The sequence below is a fragment of the Colobus angolensis genome, unplaced genomic scaffold (assembly GCF_000951035.1).
Source record: "Colobus angolensis palliatus isolate OR3802 unplaced genomic scaffold, Cang.pa_1.0 Scaffold233, whole genome shotgun sequence".
NCBI lineage: Eukaryota > Metazoa > Chordata > Mammalia > Primates > Cercopithecidae > Colobus > Colobus angolensis.
Genome location: NW_012115522.1, coordinates 3,340,407 through 3,344,878, shown reverse-complemented (window position 1 = coordinate 3,344,878; position 4,472 = coordinate 3,340,407). Strand labels below are relative to the sequence as shown.

The 4,472-nt window shown below is 42.2% G+C and overlaps 1 protein-coding gene across 1 annotated transcript in view; it reads right to left on the bottom strand.

The window, feature by feature from the left end:
• NUGGC (nuclear GTPase, germinal center associated) overlaps window positions 1-4,184 on the bottom strand; it is a 63,918-nt gene extending 59,734 nt beyond the window's left edge. The window contains exon 1 of the mRNA XM_011944573.1: window positions 4,089-4,184. The gene's annotated coding sequence lies outside the window, so the exon portion shown is untranslated. The remainder of the gene's footprint in view (window positions 1-4,088) is intronic.
• Between the last annotated feature and the right edge of the window lie 288 nt (window positions 4,185-4,472).

Here is a 4,472-nt window from a genome sequence, read left to right as displayed (position 1 = left end):
CTGCCTCAGCCTCCTGAGTAGCCTAGGGATTACAGGCACCTGCCATCATGCCTGGCTAATTTTTGTATCTTTAGTAGAGACGAGGTTTCACCGTGTTGGCCAGGTTGGTCTCGAACTCCTGACCTCAGGTAATCTGCCCACCTTGGCTTCCCAAAGTGCTGGGACTACAAGCGTGAGCCACCACATCCAGTCTTACTGCCTGTAAACTCAAAGACACCCTCAGAAGTAAAACAAGCCAGAGAGAGATAAGAGAGAGAGAGAAAGAGAGAGAGAGAAAGAGACTATCAGAGGAGTACATTTTCACTGCATTTTTTCTGTGTTCAATGCAAAATTCAATGTGTTTATTACAAATGATAAATGTCCTTTTCTTTCCCCCTAATTATTCTCCTTAGGCAGAATCTCATTTCACCCTACCTTGCCTCGCATCATTAACCCTTGTCAAAACTACTTACTTAAATTTAAATACTTAAATTAGCACAGTTTCTCAAAGGGGCATTCTGGTCATTAACACTGGTTTACTCTCTACTTTTAATAAATATGGGAAGTGCTTGGTACATAGCAAGCACTAAATAAATTGTCTGTTGAATGAATGATGGTAGATATAATTTTTTGAGATCTGTATCTATAATTTTTTGAGATCTGTATATGTCTAGATATAGATATATAACTTAGATGGTAAGATTAAGAATAGCAGGAATTATATTTATTATTTTATTTATTCATCCATTCATTCAACAAATATGTGAGTACCTATGGTGCACCAGGTACCGTTCTAGATACTGGGGGTACAGCAGGGAACAATATGGGCATGGTATCTGCAAACAAAGGGCTTCCATATTCCAGATGTGAATGGCGGAGTGAAAATTACTAGGGATTTGGAGTCAGAATGCCTGGATTTTTGCTCCTGCTCCCAAACTTCAGTACAACACAGAGCAAATCACCTGATCTCTCTGAGCCTCTATTTCTCCACATATAGGATAGAATTGGTTAAAAAAAAAAACCTTTATCAAGAGTTAATTGGCCGGGCGCGGTAGCTCATGCCTGTAATCCCAGCACCTTGGGAGGCCAAGGTGGGCAGATCACTTGAGGTCAGGAGTTTGAGACCAGCCTGGCCAACAAGGTGAAACCCTATCTCTACTAAAAATACAAAAATTAGGGCTGGGCGTAGTGGCTCACGCCTGTAATTCCAGCACTTTGGGAGGCCGAGGCAGGCGGATCATGAGGTCAGGAGATGGAGACCATCCTGGCTAACATGGTGAAACCCCGTCTCTACTAAAAATACAAAAAATTAGCCGGGCGTGGTGTGGTGGTGGGCGCCTGTAGTCCCAGTTACTTGGGAGGCTGAGGCGGGAGAATGGCATGAACCCAGGAGGCAGAGCTTCCAGCAAGCCGAGATCACGCCACTGCACTCCAGCCTGGGCAACAGAGCCGGACTCCATCTCAAAAAAAATAAACAAATAAATAAATATATATATATATATACACATTTATAAATTAGCCGGGTATGGTGCTGCATGCCTGTAATCCCGTAATCCCAGCTACTTGGGAGGCTGAGGCCGGAGAGTCGCTTGAAGCCAGGAAACAGAGGTTGCAGTGAGTCAAGATTGCACCACTGTACTCTAGCCTAGGCAACAGAGCAAGACTCCATCTCAAAAAAAAATAAAATAAAAGAGTTTGTTGTGAGAATTAAATGTGATAATGAATGCAAAACTGCTCTACAGGCACTTATGCATCTGCAAAAATGTTATTTTTTTAATATTTTGTGAAAGTAATTAAACTAGAAATCAGTACCAGTATCATCCAGGCCACGTCTGTTAGTCTTTGGGGAACAAATGCCACCTTAGCTGAGATCCTGACTCCCATTCTTGTCTCCACTGATCAAGCACATTGAGCATGCTCTACCATCTTCCTTAAAGAATCTTTGATTAGCTGGGTGCAGTGGCTCACACCTGTAATTCTAACATTTTGGGAGGCCAAGTCGGGCAGATCACAAGGTCAGGAGTTTGAGACCATCTTAGCTAACACGATGAAACGCTGTCTTTACTAAAAATACAAAAAATTAGCCAGGTGTTGTGGCACACACCTGTAGTCCCAGCTACTCTGGAGGCTAAGGCAGAGGAATCGCTTGAACCCGGGAGGCGGAGGTTGCAATAAGCGGAGATCATGCCACTGCACTCCAGCCTGGGTGACTGAGTGAGACTCCGTCTCAAAAAAAAAAAGAATCTTTGGTCAAGTTTTTTCGTGCTCTCACAAGAAGGCGAGCTGAAGAATGAAAGAAGGAAGAGGAGGAGACTATTAATGAAATGATAGAATGTTGATGAAATTTAGAATTTATTTCCTTTCTCTTTGAGTTCGGGTTTAGGTTTAAAGAACTTTGGTGTTGGCAACATTTCCTAACCACCTTGTTGGCCACTGCACTGCTCTTCCAAATAGGGATGTCCCAGGAGAGCAGTTTAAACACATTAGCTCAGAAGCAAAAGTGAAACAAGGGCCTTCAAATCTCTAAAGGAAAAGAGATATGTTTTCAGCATTAACACATCGGCTAATGTGTTCAGCATTAGAAGTGTGGCCACCAGAAGTAGTCATAGTAGAAGCGAGGCTTTGGGATGACATGTTTTTCTCCATCTTTCTTCCCTAGGTAAAGAGGTAAGCAAAACAAGCAGATATTTTCATAATGTATTTTAGCAGATTCTAGCGAAGCGAATTTGACTCTTCTCATATTGCTCTCCCAAGCTTGTTAAAGCTAATGAGGCATAAGATGACACTTCCCTCCTTATCAGGAATTCATACATCTGCCAGTAATTTCTGCAATAGCTGTTTTCTTTTGGGAGGAATCATTAATGACTTGCCTAAGATCACACTGTTCAGTAAAATTCAAACTAAAACCTGATTCCCCCCATTTCTAGCCCACTGGCCTTTTTACATAACCTTAAAATTCACTTAAACAGCCTGGGCATGGTGGCTCATGCCTGTAATCCTAGCACTTTGGGAGGCTGAGATAAGAGGATCCCTTGGGTCCAGGAGTTTGAGACCAGCCTTGGCAAAAAAGGGAGACCCTCATCTCTACAACAGGTTTTTAAAAAAATTAGCTGGGCGTGGTGGCATGCATCTGTAGTCCCAGCTATTCAGGAGGCTGAGGCAGGAGGATTACTTGAGCCAGAAGGTAAAGATTGCAGTGAGCCATGTTCACACCACCGCACTCCAGACTAGGTAACAGAGCGAGGCCTTAAAAACAAACAAACAAAACCCCCAAAATTCACTTAAGCAAACAGAAAAGTAGAATTTATTTTCCCTCAAGAAATAACTTGCTTTAAGAAAATCAAATGAGAGAGAAGAGATAAATGTCCCATATACAGAAGAATTCCAGATAATTTACATAGCTACTCCATCCTCAAGGAGGTAGAACAAAACTCCCTGCTCCTTAAGTACGTGCTGTGCATAGCAACTTCTTTCCAAAGAGAACAGGGCAGAGATTAGAGCAGGAAAAGGGTCACTTTATAGCAGAGAAACCACACAAGCACTGCCTCCGCCAGGTGGTCAAGGTCAACACCAACAGTCCTAAATCATGTTGACGATGTTGTCCCTTGATATGATGTGATGAGAACAGCACTTAAACTCTGTGACTCCTTCCCCAAAACCTGTAACTCCAGTCTAATCATGAGAATAACCTCAGACAAATGCCAGTAAAAGAAGCCTACAAAACACCCAACGAGTACTCCTCAAAACCGCCAAAAAGTCTGAGAAACAACGTTACAGCTAAGAGAAGCCTAAGGGGAACATAACTAAATGTAATGTGCTATCCTGAATAGGATTCTACAGTAGAAAGCAGACGTTAGATAAAAACCAAGAATCTGAATCAAGTACAGACTTTAATTTAACAATAACATATCAGTATGTGTTCATCAGTTGTAACAAATGTACCACACTAATATAAGATAATAGGGGAAGTTGGGTGGGAATTACATAGGAATGCTCTAAACTATCTTCTCAATATTTCTGTAAACTCAAAACTGTTCTAAAAATTAAGGTCCATTTTTTAAAAATCAACTACAAGGTACAGTATAAATTACATAAAAGAAACAACTTACCAGATGTCACTGAACAGAAAACAAAAACAAAGTTCTGCTTTGGTTACAGGAGTCCACAGAGGAGATGGTGGCAGCTTCTCCTTGGTTCAGGTATTTGGAACCAGCTGGGGTACGCAGCCCTTTGGGCCACAATTGCAAAGCCACGTTTACACAGCAGAAATGAAACTGACTTGCCATCAGGGAGCTATTTACCATGGTCTCCTCCCACAGATACTGATTTATGCTGTCTTCTTCCACTGAAATCTACATTTGCCAGGGGCAGTGGCTCACTCCTGTAATCCCAGCACTTTGGGAGGCCAAGGCAGGCAGATCACTTGAGGTCAGGAGTACAAGAGCAGCCTGGTCAACATGGTGAAACCCCGTCTCTACTAAAAATACAAAAAA